This window comes from Dermacentor variabilis, chromosome 7, assembly GCF_050947875.1.
Source record: "Dermacentor variabilis isolate Ectoservices chromosome 7, ASM5094787v1, whole genome shotgun sequence".
In the NCBI taxonomy this organism is placed as follows: Eukaryota; Metazoa; Arthropoda; class Arachnida; order Ixodida; family Ixodidae; genus Dermacentor; species Dermacentor variabilis.
The window spans coordinates 62,694,003-62,712,039 of NC_134574.1; the positions used below are offsets into that span (position 1 = coordinate 62,694,003).

The following is an 18,037-nucleotide window of genomic DNA, read 5'->3' on the forward strand; positions in this document are numbered from 1 at the left end:
GCCGAATAAAACACGTGCCTACGTGCTGTCTCGTGTCCCATCTTCGTGTGTTGTTTGATTCGGCGCCATCTTTGTAACTATGGAAAGAAGAATGATGGGTGTAATGTTATGGGAGGGGGATAAGAAAAGTGCAGATTAGGCAAGGGAACCAACGCGAGTTGACACATAAGTTGAAATCAAGAAAAAAAGGGTAATGAGCCGGGCATTTAATGAGAAGGGAAGATAGCCGATGATCATTAAGAGTTACAAAATGGATTCCAAGAGATGGGAAGCGTAGCAGGGGTCGGGAGAAATTTAGTTGGGCGGATCAGATTAAGTTTGCAGGGACAACATGGCTACAATTTGCACATCACCGGGGTAGTTGGAGAAGTATTGTAGAGGTCTTTGCCCTGCAGTGGGCGTAGCCAGGCTGATGATGATGATGATGATGATGATGATGATGACTGAAGAAATGCTCTCCCAATTACCAATGTACGTATTACATTGATAATCTTGGCCTCTTGGAAAATAAATAAGGATGTTTTCTTAGTATTAAGGACCGTGATCCCCATATGTCACGAGATTTCAACGTTAATTAGGTCGCGCTGATGCATTAGTTTATTGGCTTGCGCACATGCTAGCTCCCAATTTCGTCTTCGTTATTTTCAAACCCCGCCTTTGCTGTTCCTTTGAGTTAAAATTTTATGTTTGCCCAACATGATCGTCGCATCGCAGTGATTATTCTTACTTTCACGCGCGTACAGCGGTAGCCAATCCTCGATGTCGACTTTGTCAGTCTCGCAGAATGTGCCTGGGTCTTTTAGCTGAGCCATGGCGACCGTTGTCATTGCAGTCGCCTCGGTGGGCGCCGACCCCTCTTCCGCCATCGTGGAGAAGGCCAAGCGTCGCCCACTGCGGAGGTCCTTTGTACCGTGTGGATACCCCGCACCTCCCACCAAAATGTCAAAGGGAGGAGAGTAGACAAAAGGGATAGGAAATTGTATTTAGAAAATATATGCAGAGAGAGACGGCTGCAGGCTTGATGGCAGAACAAGAACACGAGCGCTACTCTGATCGTCGTCTTCACCGTTATCTGGCGCATTCTTCCATGCTCTGAAGGGTGCGTGCTTCAGTGCGCGGGAATAGCGCGTAACTATATTGTCACGTGGTGTTGACGTTGAAGAACACAGGAGCAATACTGTGAAAGACAAAACTAACTTTTATTGGGCGAACCTGTGCCCACAAGAACAGGCTACATTTATAGCACAACGATAGCGGCGAACACGGTCGTCGATCGTAGAAAATCTGCTCAGCGGGTCAACCGCGTCGGCTTTTATACAGCAATCGTCGAATGTTCCAGACTAATCGTTGGGACCCGCGCGCCTTCCACAAAAAGTTCTACACCATTCGCCTCAGGCGAATAAGTCAGATAACACAAGGTTCGGCGACAAAAGACAGCGGATAGAAGCATCGATAACTTTCCAGAAACTTCGGATACAGGTAGGCGTGTCCCGCGTTGTGCGATTACATTTGTTAGGCGGCGAAACGTGGTCGCCCGATAAAGATAAGTACACGTGTCAATATGCACAGGCTCCCTAAGTGTCGTGAAGGCCTTGATGTCACTCTGTAAGCAAAAAAATCCAGTACTTATTCAGCTCTATTCCAAGCAGTGCAAAGCTCATCTATCTAATCAGAATATAATGATATTCTGGGTACCTGGCCATAGAGGAATCGGGGGTAACGCTCTGGTGGACCAGATGGTCATGTCAATTACATAAGATGCTTTTAATCCCACCGCTGCTGTCCCTGTCAAAGATCAGAAGCCTTTCTTATGACAGCAACTACGAAACCACTGGCAACGCATGTGGGACGCAGTAACAAATAATAAACTGCACGTGATAAAGGCACAGTTAGGTTTATGGCCCTCCGCCACAAAATCACGTTGAAGAGATGTCCTACATTGTCGTCTCAGAATACGAAACACATTTAGGACCTATAATTTTCTACTTTCTGGAAATTAACCTCCAAAAGACATTATGCTTAAACCATAATATCATTTTTGATAATATTGAGGCTATCGGTGTTCGTGATCCTGCACTCTCAATATTAAAAAGTGACTTATCAAACAGTGTACAGGTTGTGCGTGTTTATAATGCCTATTCCAGACAACAAACCACTAATATCGGCATCCCTCAAGGATCCATCTTAGGACCACTACTGTTTTTGATTTGTATTAATGATCGACCTAACTGTTTGTCGTCTACTAAGTGCATACTGTACGGTAATGATACTACCATATTTGCCTCTGATAAAACATGTCGCTTCTTATCAACAAGTTAAATACTGATCTAGAAAATATTTTAGGTTGGTGCAATGCTAACTTGTTATTTATTAATGACACCAAGACTACATTTGTTGTATTTTTCTGACATCAACAACATTCGGCATCCTTCGCTTCTTTAACTTTTGGCTCACACTCTGTTTCTCCCTGTCACGCTCATCTTTCCTTGGGATTTCTCTAGGCTGCAGCTTGAAATATATAGATCACATTTCTCACATAAAAATATCGCATACGGTATTCGTGTTCTAATTAAAACTCGTTCCTACTTCACACTTAGTAGATTAATCTCGCTATACCCCTCATTGATTCACTCTCATTAAATAGAGCGTAATATGCTGGGGCAACCCTTATAAAGCTCACTTGGCGTCCCTCCAGAAAATCCACAAGCAGTCCATAAGAATTATTGCAAGCTGTTCACGCTTTGCAGATGGAAAATCATTACTACATGAAAACAACTTCCTAGCCATTTCAAAACTGACCAAATATAATCTAGGGATATTATTCTACAAATATATGACTAAGGAACTACCACTGATCTGCTTCTCACCTTGTTGCAAGATAGCTCATAGCCACACTAGATTTGCAGTCAATAATAATTTCCGTCTACCTAAATTGCGAACTAACAATGGTAAAGAAAATGCAGAATTTTCCTCCCTATCGCTTTGGAATACTGTACCACCTATAAAGAAAAATGCAAAAAAATTTATACCAATTTAAAAGAGAACTAAAAGCATACATAATAAATGCTTACTAATATTTTCATTTTGTCTCATTTTATTCGGTGTTTATATTGTCGTGCTGTTACAAGTGTTCTTGTTACTAATATGCTACAAACATGTTTTGATATCACTGTTAGCTCTCATCTGTACTACTGTTGCTGTAAACATTGTATACCATCAAAAGAGTCTTTAACAGGAGGCCCCGATACAGTCTTTGACTGTGGGTCCTCCTTATGTCTACTATGCACATGTAATTTTTCTATATTTTTTCCAATAAATAAATAAATTATAATAAATAGTAATAAATAATAAACCTGTGGTAGATGTATTGACAGGCTGACTGTCCTACACGTCCTCTTGGAGTGTCGGGAAGCCGAAGCTGAGCCAAAGAAACATTGTCCCCTTGCATAAGCTATTGCATCCCTCTTCAAAGGCTAGGTTTCTTAGTAAGGAAACGCTTCTTAAGTGGAGACGTGGGTCCCAAAAGCAATTTTGTTAATTGTAATGTGAACGGGATGATATGTAGCAGTATTGTTTAGTTTTTTCTGCTGATTGCAAATACATAATTAGTTTTTGTATATATTGATTAGAACAAATGATGGAATGTTTTTAATACAGAAATTTAATAATTTTGTTACGGGACTTTTCAAAAACTTAACTTTGTCAAGAGGAAAAACAAAGTGTACGGTCAAAACGCCAGAGAGTCGCTCTAGCCGGTAATGCTATTTTTATTGTTCTCAGTGCAATTATAATGCGAATAAACAGATGTAAACATAATTTTAATATATTTGCTAATTTTCATTCGTATTTAGTGGGAATTAAAACTTAGCCGGCAACTTTAGAAATAAATAAATACCATCACCGGCTAGATCCATTCGACACAAATATATTGCTACCAAACATTTTGCTGGTGCATAGAAAGAACATATGAAGATCCCCAGTAAGGCAGTGTGCGGTTCCGAAAAAAAATGAAGCTGAGAAAAACGAGTTTCAACTTTCCGTTCACTGTAACTTTTAATGGTCTAACAATATGGCAATACAAATTGCATCACCATGTAGCCCTGTCTTTCAGCAACAAGTTCATGACATATATATGGCCATTTTGAAAAAATTAACACTGAGATATTGGTTGCAAAATCAGGCATAGTCATTGAAAGCAATGCCAGAAAGCTAGCACCACGAGCTTCAGATTCTTATTTTAGTTCCCTGTTGAACAGAAGGTACACAAATGGCATCCCATTGCAAATAAATTTGCGCAGAGTTCATGGCCACAACAAAGTATGTCCTTTCCACAAAGTTTATGGCTACAAGAAAAAAAATTGGATCAAATCCCAGTGCTGGTCGCCACATTTCAATGGAGCTGAAATGCAAAAAAGTTCATGTGCTTGTGTTGTAGCGCTTCCCAAATGGTCAGAATTGGTCCAGAATCATATCATGGTTTTGGAACGTAAAATCCCAGAATTCCAACTAAAAAAAATTATATCTCATGCACACTCTCACAATTGTGCATTCAGCAAAAGGTCACACCTGTACCTATAAAAGCCCAGGTCTGTAGGCAGAGTCTGTTGCTTGCTTGCGCCTCTTTGCAAGCTTGTTTATCAAAGCATTACTGTTTGTGTGACTCTTGTTGGACATGTGAAGCCTCCGACGATCCTTTCGCGCATGCCACACGTGGAGCACTCCAGCACAAGCTTGGCGCAGAGCCGGTGCTCCTTAGCGGGGTCCTTCGAAAGCATCAGCGTTTTCTCGGCGCACACGGGACATGGCATAAGTCCAAAAAAAGTCTTGCACGACGAATAAATCCACGATCGCAGGTTCCGTTCCGCTGTCGCTAACGTCCTATTTCGTGTCAACACCCGGCAGCTCAAACTTTCGCTCCGTTGCAGAGTGCGACGCCAGGCGCGTTTTCGCACTATCGGCGATCGCTGCGCGCTTGCTTATTTCTTCGGTCGTGAAGAAAACGGTATCTATACGGTCTGCGCCAACACGCGAGACGTGGGTGGACGAAGTGTTGATGCTAGACGTACTGGGTTGCCGCTCGGAACTCGATCCGGCAGAATCTTCAGGCAGACCAACAGCCGGCAACTCCGGGTGTATGACAGGCTTATCCGTCTTCTATCGCGCATTCCACGGCCGCCTTTGCGCCTTGCCGAGCCCTTGACGCGTACTACTCTTCAGACGACGATCTATCTCCTCCAGCCATTCTATTTGGGCAGCAAAAAAGACACTTCATCGAACGTTCTCGAGAAGCGAGCGGCTGAACGTTCCCAGCGGCGCGATAAAACCACAGTGACAAACACGCAGCGCGTACGAGAGCGACCAGCCTGTGGGGCACGCGGGAATCCGCACTCAAACGACCCCAGACCAATAGGAGCGAGGCGCGCGGGGGGCGTGCTTGCTTTGGCCAATCAGCAGCACGGGCGCATCCTTCAGAAATTACGCGATAGCTTCGGTTCCTCCTCACCTACGCCATTTCTAACTAGCGCAAAATCCGCACAAAGAAAGCAGCTTCCTAACAAGCTCAACATGGCGCCCGCCGGCCAACGCGTTCGCAAATGACGACGGTGCGAAGTTGGAACATTTTTGGCAATTTTTTGCTAATTCCGCGGACACCCTGGCCCGTATAAGTGTTTTTTAATATTTTCCGATTAAATTTAGGTTCTAGATTACACGGAGGGATTCGTGAATGGTAGAAACATAGCGGAAACGCACTTTCCCGAAAATCTACTTTTTTGCGTTCTTTTGTTATTTCAATACCCGTGTTTGCCCTTAACGCCAAAGAAGTACTCGATTTCAGGAATGATGTTGTCCTGCATGTTATAAGCGCTTTAAATTCATAGCACATCTTCTCCACTGTGATGTTTTGCATAGCACATGCCTCCAGCTTCTTGTGCTTCAAAGGCTCTAATGAGGCAGTAGTGCTCTACCCAATTTTAGCATGAGACATATTGTGCATATCGTATCATTCTCTCGCAATGCATCCTAATGCTCATCGTTTCCATCATTTTTTATCACCAATGCGTTATTACACAGAGATTTTACGCACTTTATCGCGAGTATCTTTAAGGCCCTTTTACAGCCACGTCACATCAACTTCATAGAAATCATAACTGCAATGCAAACTCGTTAATACTGGCATGGCGCTCTTTCGCCATGCCTGGCCCCTTGCGCCACAATACATGACACATTCATTCATTAATCAGCGCAGGGGTTATCTAATAAATGCAGGTGGTTACCGAATACTCTTTTCCTCCTGGCGTTCTTAAGCTTAAAGGGTTCTTGAACTGACCCCCAGGCTTGGTTACAAAAATCAGAAGCCTGTTCTTCACTCTCTTTTTGAGCGTTTTATTCCGTAATATAAGAAATTCCCATACGCGGCTGGTACTGGCCAGTAGCTGTCAACAATCAAGATGGTGGTTGGATCAGTGCACTTCTGCATACTCTTACGGCGTATATTTATTTGTTAAGCAGTTTAATAAACAGGTTACAGTAAGGGAAAATCAGCTTCTAAATTTTGATAAACACTACGTACCTCTGAAATAAGCCAACTATTGCCTAGATGCCCTCATCCACGGCCGTCCTTGCAGAATTTAAACTCTGGCTACCATAATTATCGGAGTTGCAGGCATCGGATCTCGCAAATATCGACTAGTTTTGAGCGTTCAACCTGCCTCGGGCCGCGCTTGGTAGACGCCTTGGCAGACTTCGCATAGTATTGAGCGCAATGGAGGTTTGATATATATATATATATATATATATATATATATATATACATATATATATATATTGAGCGTGACAGTGCTTCAAAATGCGAAAGCTTGATCTTGCTACTACGTGTATATTTTCAAACTGGTGTACAGAAAAGCCGGTCCGCGCCACGTAGCGTAGTCCGACTGCAGCATATGAACGCGAGTACGCACTCAAGACTTCTCGGTAACAAATGAAACGCTGTGCATGCGTACTACAATTGCATGCTATACGGTCTGCTACATAGCACAGATACCGCGGCCGCCGCGTAGGGCAGCGACGGGTCCGCTGGCTATGCGCACTGCGGGTCGGTAAAGACAGTCACGTTTGGTTACATATGGTACGCCGTATGCACTAAAATTGGAAGCAGAGCCGCCTACGTAAACACCCAAAATCATATTTCAACTGGTGGCGACGGTGACCTCCAGTAGGCGGAGCGTTGCAAGCACGCGCCGCTTAGCCGTATTCTTCGCAGTCCAAGGCATTGAAGAAGGAACGGGAGCCCAGAGAACTGGATATTAAGCGACGCTTAACCGTTAATAAGTCCGCTTCATTTGCGCGTATCAAGGTACTTTTTTTGCTGGAAGGTATTTGTGAAATAGTCAATTTCTACATGAAATGCATTTTCTGGGAGCTCGGTTTAGCGCAGGCAAGTAATAAATGTTTTGACAGGTTGAGAACGCAGAGTCGAATGGCTTTATTCAAACGAAACAGAAGGCTATGCCGAATGGTTGTGCAGGCGACCAAGTCGGTCAAGCAGGGCGCAATGACCATCGATGCGCGGTAAGCGCAGCAAAAGGCATTAGCTCCCACAGCGCGGCAAACTGCACTTCCAAGGAGTGGGGACAAGGAAATGACGGATGGTCGCTATACATTTCTCAACGTCAACAAAAATTGGTTCAAAGGTCCTTTGAAAGAGACGGCTGCACGGAATAGTTATTGTGATTAGCATTTCCTGTCTACTTCAAGGTCCCTTTGCTTTGTTGGGACCTATATGCCTATCTTTTTATTGTGTTGACATATTGACATACGGCACCACCTTACGTGGTGCGGTTTTCACGGTGTGACTGACAAACATCAACAACTCTACTGCAATCGTGGGCAATAAAAATAAAAGTTTTGCGACAAATATAGACGTCGATCCAATCGTTTCCTAGCTCATTGGAAGTCAGAGGTAGTGAACCCCAAATATTAAGTGCTAGCTACACAAAATTCGCTGCGCTTGCGAGCCTGTTCTGGTGCAGATTTCTTTGTGGTGTCTCAACGTGTATACGCTGTGGCGTGGGGAGCTATTAATCCGATAAGGACTATTTGCCTATTTCTCCCACTAAAGATTGTAAATACAAGTTTGAGCAATACAGTATGTTCCGACATCACTTTTATTCTTAGCGTAATAACGACAAAAGTCATTGTGAGATACTCTCATTCGTAATTGTCGATGCTCAGTCCCGATTAAAGTGCGGCTGCCAACTAAAAATCGTTATTGCTTAGTCGGAGTCACAGCGACAAGAAAACATAGGCATCCGTGAACTTGTGTGCCACTCTACTTTATCTAATAGTCACCCCCATTCTCGTACATTGACGTTTACGCTAAAAACAAAATAAAAGATTTCGACATGGAGAGAAAGGTGTCTAGAAAGCTCACACAACAGAAAACAGCCTCGTTTTCATACTGTGTAAGCCCAATAAACACGCAAACAATGTGATGCTGTACTATTAGTCTACTTTCTTATGGTATTATTGGAATAATTGGTTACATTTAATAAATGCGAAAAGACAAACATCGCGTTAACTTCCATAATATCCGTTTTTGCAAATTGTATAAATGTCACATGCTTTCTGAATGCTTTAGTCAGGTTTGTGTACATTCTTTACATTGAGTCTTGTTTCTCGGGGCTCGATGTTAAAACTGTAACATTTTAGGATTGGAAACATAGACCTTATAACAAATTGAATTGAAGCATTTCCTTTTTCGATGCAGCCGGCCGCCAGCAGGGATCGGAAGTAATATGGTATGCAGATGATCAATACACGTGTGCCGTTTACTACGTGTTCCTGAAAGAAAGCCGTACGTACGTTTCTTTATATTACCGAAGTACGAGAGAGTATGACAACGCTGAAGGCCTGCTTTACTGAATAATATTGTTACGTGTAGCTGAAGCCCAATGCTATATACACTCTATTTACAGAGATGCTAACGGAAGGCCAAAATGGCGACGCTATATCAAGCGGGCCCACGTCGTCTTCCTCCTCCTCAGTGCAGCCACACTGTAGCGGCTGTACCGTAGCATCACCCCCGGCAGTAGAAGCACCGTCCCGGTGCTTAATCTACACATCCGCGGTTAATGGTGTTTGGTATGGCTTTAGTCTCGCCACGTGAACGATGTCCCTTGCAGCCGACGATGACGCTGAGAGGTCGGCGGGGATGACTTCATACGTGACATCGGTCACTTGTCGCACCACACGGTATGGGCCAGTGTAGCGCGACAGCAGCTTTTCAGCAAGGCCCACACGTCGAATGTTTTTTTCTACCTATTCTAGCCTACCTTTTCTACCTTTTCTAGCCACCTATTTTTCTTCTATCGACTTACGGTCCGGATACTGGCAGATATCCGTCGACGACATGGACAGAGAGAAGACTGCATTTGTTGCCCCTGACGGCCTTTATCAGTTCAAGGTGATGCCTTTTGGTCTCTGTAACGCGCCCGCCACCTTCGAACGAATGATGGGCTCTTTGCTTCAGGGGTTCAAGTGGTCCACCTGTTTGTTCTATCTGGACGATGTCATCGCTTATTCGCCCACATTTGACACGCATCTAGACCGTCTTTCAGCGATTCTTGACGTGTTCCGCGGCACCGGTCTCCAGTTGAACTCGTCAAAATGTCACTTCGCTCGCCGCCAAATTACCGTCCTTGGAGACCTCGTGGACGCCAGAGGCGTGCGACCTGATCCGGGCAAAATTCGCGCCGTCACGAACTTTCCTGTTCCGAAGTCTACCAAGGACGTTCGTAGTTTCGTAGGGCTATGCTCTTATTTCCGACGCTTGGTGAAGGATTTTGCGACCATCGCACGCCCCCTTGCCGACCTCTTGAAGAAAGACGGCCCATTTTCTTGGGGACCTGACCATGCCGCATCTTTTTCGCCGCTCACGACTCTCCTTACCACGCCTCCAATTCTGGTCCACTTTGACCCGTCTGCCTCAACGGAAGTTCGAACTGATGCCAGTGGTCACTGCATACGAGCAGTGTTAGCACAACGCCAGCGTGGACATGATCGCGTTATAGCCTATGCCAGCCGACTTCTATCACCCGCCGAGCGCAATTATTCAATCACAGAGGGCGAGTGCCTCGCTCTTGTGTGGGCTGTTCCCAAGTTTCGTCCATACTTGTATGGACGCCCCTTTTGTGTCATCACTGATCACCACGCGCTCTGCTGGCTCTCCTCGCTTCAGGACCCCACGGGACGACTCGCTCGCTGGGCATTACGCCTGCAAGAATATACCTTCTTCGTGGTATATAAGACGGGACGCTTGCACCAGGATGCCGATTGTTTACCCCGCACCTCCACCAAATTAATGTTACTTGTAGCTGAAGCCCAATGCTATATACACTCTATTTACAGAGACGCTAACGGAAGGCCAAAATGGCGATGCTATATCAAGCGGGCCCACGTCGTCTTCCTCCTCCTCAGTGCAGCCACACTGTGGCGGCAGTTCCGTGGCAATATACAACAAAGCACGAGAAAAATGAACATAGAGGCGAAAAATGGAGAAAACACCTCGCGGATTGCGCGTGAGCAACATGCCGTCGCGGTAGCAGCTCTCTTTACTGTTATCTGCAACCTTCTTCCACGGCTTTCATGAGCTGCAGTTATCATCAGTAATTACGAAGCTATCACACATTTTGTAACAGACTTATCCGTATACATTGCATTTGATGGCGCACATTCGCAGAAATTAACTTTTGCCAGTGAATTCAGGGATCAGATATCACCACGCCAACTTTCTCGTTGGAATCTGTAGTGCTGCCGTTATTGATTGCCGTAAGAAAGCCAGCCAGTCAGGACAGTTCTAGAGCGTAGGTCTAAGGTAGCTGTTTCTGCATTGTGCGTCGGCGGCCCTCGTAAACGAACGAACGAGCACAGCGAAGGATGAAGTAGCGAACGTGCTAGAGCAGAGCGGGATGAAAGACGGCGACAGCGAAGAGGCCGCAAGGCGGATAGCATAGGAGGAAGACGCTTTCGGAGATAAATGCCAGGGCTTATGCCAGGGTGCAATCTATCATCATCGGCAGTACAAGCTTTGAAGGCAGCGCCTAAGTAGCGGTTCCAAGCAATATGTGAAACAGGATGATCCGGAATATCGATCCCGTCACAGTCCAAGACGAAGAATCCAGTTACTGTAGAGGTGAGAAGAATAAAAAGCACAAGCACGGTTTTAGTCCTCTTTGACGGAATCAAGGTGCCAGACTATGAGAAATGTGTTCCCAGCCTGGCCAAAAATTCCCTATACCATAGGTAAGCCGACATTTCCTAGGCGAGTTAAAAAGTAGGCCACAGAGCTGATGTTTGCCCATCCCTGGAAGATGGGATTTGCCACGGTTGTGGTGCCAATAACTCGGATGACGAGGACAGATGTACCCCGAAGTGTGCTCTCTGCGCGTGTCGTCATCTGACTGCGGATTAGGACTCCAAGCAGAGATTTCAAATCCCATACGTCATCAGGCAAAAAAGCAGAGCTAGACGAAATCAAGAACCCTGAGAACCACATGACTAGTTTTGCGCGGAGACCCCCCATCTCAAGTCGGGAATTAGTAACAAATCCAGGTTGACGAGTCGGAAGCCCATAGGCAGCCGCTATCTGGTACTGGCCGATGATACCAGCCCGAGCCCGTACAGAGTTTCATCCAGGGCTCGCTCAAGGGGCCGGTCGTCCTCCAGGGGCCTCAAGGGTCACAAGTCACGCGCTGGCTCGAGAGGGAAATCCTGTTCCAGGAGCACATCCTGCCCCAGAGGTCGCTCCAGTACCCGGTCCTGCAGGTTGAGTGTCAGTATCCAGATGTCAGCTGAGCAAGGAACGGGTCCCAACTGGGTGGACCGAGTCAACGTAAAATTCAAAAAGGTAACGGGGGTTCGCCGCCGAAGCATAGTAATGCTAAGGTAGCGCAACTTGCGAAAGAGAATGCTGAAAAGGGCAATGGAGCAACTCAAAGCCGAGATGACAGGTCTATGGAACGCGACTAAACGTAATTTAGGCCAATGTCCTGCTTCACCTGAGTATGTCGGCGGTGAAACTCACATTGAGGAATCGTACTACGAAAGCCCGGCTAAAAAAGAGAGCCATAGCGAAACCAGAGCGCAGCAGTTCCACCATGAAAGCAAAGTGAAAAATCAAAGACGCCATTAGATAATTTAGCATTGCGATTAGGGCAATGAAAGCCACGCTTGAGGGTTCTGTGGAAAGATTCAAATCACTTAGTAGCAGAGACGACGAGTTTCCAGGTGGGCGCCATCTGCCCAACATTTCACCGTTGCTCTGCACGGTGCCAACATCTTTTCGAAGTGTGGCCTGGTCCGCGCTTTGCACAAGATTCCTCTTGTTGAGCAGTACACACCTAAGGTGGCTATCACAATGCCATTTGGGCACTTCGTGTTTCTGGGAGTGCCTTGAATGCCGCCTAATGATTCTAAAGTTTTGCTGACACAATACCGCGTAGCCTACTTTTCGCCTTCACCTACGTCAACTACTTGTTAGTAGCGAGTAAACCCGTCGAAGCGCATTTACAATATCGACCAGTTTTGCCCCAACGATGATCTGAACATGGCATCGTCATCCATGTCTGAAAGGGGCCCCGAGCCGCCCCTAGGGCTTGGTGAAATAAATAAGAGTCCGCTCGTAGCATACGCTGTTGTGAACATCTCAGCCAACTTTTGCTGCCGTAGGCGGTCCGTGGAGTTCGCAAGCGGAGCGCGAAGTCACCTTTTCCTCAAGCGCTCTCGTTTCAAAAACCCTATGATCCTCGCTCGTGTGCTCTATTTCGTCATAAAGCACACTCCAATACGCGGCTGCTATTCGTCTCTGCGCTTGGCTATACCGCGGCCCCCACGAGGTGCCGCCACGAGTCCAGTGGCTAAGCCCACTGCGGCTCTCTAAGGAGAGCCGCGTTTGGCCTACGTTTAGCGCTGCACGGGCACCAAATCGGAAATTTGAACTGCGCGCCACGGTGATGTCTCCGCCGTAGCCTTCGCAGTGCAAGGCATTGGAGGAGGAAGGGGAGCACCGCTGAGGCCGTGTTTGATTGCCTGTAACTCCGCTTCTGCTGAACGCATCGAAGTACTTTTTGCGGCAAAGTGGTTCTGAAATAGCCTATCTTTACTTCAAACGTATTTCTCCACTTCGATAAAAAGTGGTTCAGGGCCACTTTAAAATGCGAGTTTGGTGTCGACAACTTGGAGTTACTACTTCATCACCTCGATGTCAGTTGCATTCACCTAATTTCATCAAAAATCGAAGCAGTAGAAAGCTTCCCCGAGCAATAGCGATCACAAACATGCGACAGTTCTTAGGCATGGGTAACTTTTAAGCATGATTTATTATGAAGCGTGCGGCCCGACTAGCGCCTGTGCATCGCCTCCTTACCAACAAGACATTACAAACAAGAGCAAGACATTCGTGGTGCACTGTGACGCCGCTAATTAAGACGCTCTTATCAAGATCAAGGGCACACAGAGAAATGCAGCAATTCTTGCACATCCTAACTTGTCGGCATTACACGCTGTCATGGATGGCGCGTCCAGCAGCCGTGGGAGCGGTCCTCTAGCAGAGCATCGATGATTCATGGTAACCCCTAACCTCTTTCTAGGAAATCGTGGGAAATGTAAAGGAAAATGGACAAAAACTGAGAGTTCATAAATTTGTCATATTATTTCGGAAAAGTGCTACAGTGGGATAGCACCCAAATAATTCTAAAGTATTATATGCCTCTGGGCGGCGCAGAAAAAGTTTACAGTAAACGAATCTATTGCATTTTTTCCTTGAAAAAGTAGTTAATCTGATTAATTCATGACGAAACTTGCGAAAACTAATAGATATTTTATTACCACCGTTTTCAATAAACAATTTTCTATATTGAACAAAAATCACTGCAGGTTGAGATGGCGAAGTTCTGGAGAATTAGGCTCTAAACTAACATTTTGTTTTCCAAGGGCAACAGCTATCGCGTTCTTGAGCAAACATTGAAAGTAACTTATCGGCAGGAAAACATTTGTCAGCAAACTAATTTTGGTAAATCTCCCAGTGCAAGGTATTTTATAGCCCTAATTTTTGGATTGAATATCTCCGATGGGCGAGTCATATGTTAGGAACGCTTGCGTGGATTAAACCTTCATACTCGGAAGTGTTCCGGAGCGTTATAAGTGTCTTACGGGGGGCGCAGAATATAAGTGGTTGCCAAGGCAGGAGTACATACTTCACCACGAAGAAATTCCGCAAGAATGCGGGAAAGGGTGCGGCAAATTTATTTACGAAGTTAAATGCATGTGATATATCGCAACCTTTCCAAAAAACCTTAAATGCTTAAAATTGTCATACAGTTACTTTCAAATAACAAGAGATAATGCGACGTAGATGAAGTCTAATAATTGTGAAAATTTGAGTATTGTAAAAGGCATTTTATGGCGAAACTGTAGTGTTTCTGCCAAATTACGAGCTCTGAACTAATTACTTAGCCTTCTTTCTTTCCTTTTTCAAGGTCGTAAACGAGGTTCAAAGTAGGATTCCCTTCTACTCTCGCCAAACCAAACAGGAGACACTGCTTATAGTTGTTGACCATCAGATGTACATATGCGTAACGTGCAGATGAAAGGAAATATGTCAGAAGGGTTGAAATCTGGGCCAGTTGGTACATACTTGAACGAAAAAACCGCTGTTCGCTGTTTCCGGGATCATCGCCGTTTGGCAGGCCATGCAACATAAGTGTTCTGGAATCAGCTGAGGGTTTATCTGCCTAAAAAGGAAAGGCTAAAAGTGAACAGAGGCTCAGTTACATACTTGGAAGGTGCGACAGCGCCCAAGGTTGTTGATGATCTACTTCAAGATGGCCCCAAGTACAGCCTCACTCCATGCGAAGGAGCCATGAATTGCTCGCCACCGTACATCGACTGGCTGATAAAGCACAAAAGGATGAAAAACAGCGCTGTCTGAAGGGGTTGACGTTTTTCTGAAGGTTGATGGCAAGCAGTAAGGCAACAGCAACCGAGTACTCAACCGGGTTGTCGAACACTTCATCGAAAATGATCTGATCCTCCTCCAAGCGGACAAGGATGGTGGCTTCGTGGTCCTTCCGACAAGGTTTTTTGGTGAGAAGGCAATGGCTGCTGTGGGGAAGAACTTCGAGTCTACAAATCGGAAGCCCTCAAGGTTGACGACGGCAGCGGTGAAGCTCCTGAAAGAAAACAACTTCGAAAAACTTTCGCGAAGTGTTATGAATTGCAAGGGGAACCGCATGAAAGTGTTCTTTTAAGCAAAAACACACAAGGTGGGTTGCCCTCTGAGAGCCATCATCACGGAGACAGGTTCATGGCAGAAGTAAGTGAGTCAGTTTCTTCAGCGACAGTTGACGGCCCTCCCAGCGCAGGATCCATTCAGCGTGGCTAGCTCGGCAGCGGTGGTAGAGGTCCTTAATTGTGGGATCCCTGGCGCCAACTTGGCCTTTTCAGTTTTCATTGAAGACCTCTTCTACAGCATTCCCCATGATGAACTCTTTGTAGCTGTGCGTGAACTTATTGATCACTGCAGTGCTGTAAACTTCCAAAATGCATGTGGTATGTCCGTGGATGCCTTTCTAGAGCTCCTATCCTTTTATCTGTCATCCACTGTTGTTGAATTCAAAGGTTCCTTGTTCCTTCAGAAAAAAGGAATATGTATTTGCTCTAGTGTTGCCCCAGTACTTTCCCAGATATTTTTAGCAAAATCTGACAGGAAACTTCAAGGCTTCCTTCTAAACAAGCTTGTACGCAAAGTTTTTAGGTATGTGGACGATTATTTAGTACTTTTAAAGCTTTTACCAAATGACACTCTACCCGCAGCAGTAGACGATGTATTGACTGCTTTTATAGCTTCTTCACGCAATCTTAATTTCACTCATGAACTTCCTAGAAACCATTCCATCAGGTTCCTAGAACTGCAACTAACATTCTTTGGTGACGGGCATTTGTGCTGGATGTTTTCACCTAGGGGCAAGAAAGCTCTTTTACCATTTGGATCTGCACATTCAAAGATTGTAAAAAGAGGGATTGCAATGGATTGTTTCCGCAATGCACTCAAAAGAAGCTGTCACCACGCTATTAAAAGTAGCTTTGACCCACAATTCCAACGTTTAGAAGCAGCAGGGTTCCCTCCGCCTCTTTTGAAAGCGGTGGCTGAATCGCTGCTTCAGAGGCTAAAGAAGGAACGTACGAAGCTGGTAGATGGGGGGGCAACTGAACGTAGGAAACTTGAAGTTATGCCGTATGTGCATAAAGTGAGCCACAACATCAAGAAGGTTGCCGCCAAGCAGGGAGTAAATGTAGTGTTTTCTGCCCCTTGTAAGCTTTCGGGTCTGTGCTCACGCATTTCTCGAGGCATGGCAAGGAACCACGTTTGCACAACGCAGCATGAAAACCGTTTTACGGCTTGTGATGCAGGGGTTGTCTATAAGTTCCCTCTCACGTGCGAAAGATTTTACATACGCCAAACCGGTCGATGTATTAATTACCGCCTGCGTGAGCACCACTCCTCCCTGGAGTCAGATAACGGTGCAAACTTGCCTCGCCATTGCAATGAGTGTGGTTGTTACCCTTTGTTCAGCAATGTGACGATTCTTGGTAGGGGCAAGGGAAGAAGAGCGAGAAATCTTGTAAGCGTACTACATCAGTTTATTAGGTGATGACTGCGTTAGTACAACCTCGGTACGCTTATTTGAAAAAGAATTTGAATTTCTAGGTCGGTCACGACAGAAGCGTTTCTTGTCTTTTCATGCTATGTGATTAGCGATGATGCAGTTGCGCATGCTCTGCTGGCCGTGCTGGGACTACACGGATTCTAATAAACCTCAGTTGATAGTCCAGTCGTTGTGGTGTTAACCTCTCCTCTTGTCCTTTGTGTTTTTGACTGGTTTTTTCGTTCAAGAAATGTGTCAGTTGGCGCATTCGCAGTTACATATCTGTGGAAGTGATCTGGAGCATTGTAGGCGTTTCAGGAAAAACGCAGAAGCTATACCGCTATCCCGGGGGAACTATGTGTGGAACCGAAATCAAATTTAGGGGGCGGGGGATGAGCGAGGAAAGTAAGTGTAGAATAAGTACTGCCCTTGTACAGGGAGAGAAAGTAAGAAAGGCAGACAGGTTAACCGGACGAGGAGTCCTGTTTGCTAGCCTACACAGGGGAAAGCGAAAGGTGGAATAGACAGCGGAAGGAAGGAGAGAGAGGTACGACTATGTCAACATGTCACCGCGTGCACCAAAGCGTCCTAAAAGAAAAAACCAAACCAAGCAAGTGTCCCGCTGTCCCATACATGGTGATGCACCTTGGTGATCCACAGGGCCAGTGCTTTTTTAGCTGTGCGTTGCAGTATGCCGTAGTATACTGCGAAGTAAACTGCGTACTTTTTTTGCTTCAGTACGAAGAGAAGGCTGCCGTTGAATCATGGAGCGTGCTCACGACTTGAAAACACTGAACTAAGAGCATCCAGCGCTTGCGCAGCACATCCCTCTGACTCAGCATGCAGATATTCAAGTTCATGAAAAACGTGTTCATGAAACCAGAGCATCACAGCCACTTACCAGTCTTCTTTAGGCAATTCGTCACTTGCCGGCTCTTTCGACTCTGCAGTGCTTCACGGTGTAACTTGATGTCACTGCGGCTGTGGCGTTGGGTTTGGATACGGCTATGGTTTCGGCTGTGACTTGGGCTGTAGCCTCGGCTATGGGTTGACTAGGGCGGGCCACACTGGGGCGGAATATTATAACCGTTAGGAAAATGAACGGTTCAATTAGCTGCTTGCATCAGTAAACCGGCTGCTCTAAAGCCAGAGGAGCAAGAAGCGAAAGCCGCGGCCTATAAAATAGAGGTAGCCATCTCTAAAGCGCACCTCATCGTATTGCGTGCTAGTGGAAGAAATGCGCATTGTTTTCGGTTGCTCAATTAATATAGCATGTAAACTAGACATTATCTCGAAAAATTCACAATATAGATGTACGGGCCTTTACGAAATGC

General features: G+C 45.6%; 1 long non-coding RNA gene across 1 annotated transcript in view; it reads left to right on the forward strand.

Moving 5' to 3' along the window:
• The window catches only part of LOC142589086 (uncharacterized), a 68,335-nt gene that overhangs the window by 33,709 nt on the left and 16,589 nt on the right, over positions 1-18,037 (forward strand). The window contains exon 4 of the long non-coding RNA XR_012829819.1: positions 8,768-8,854. This is a non-coding gene — a long non-coding RNA (uncharacterized LOC142589086). The remainder of the gene's footprint in view (positions 1-8,767; positions 8,855-18,037) is intronic.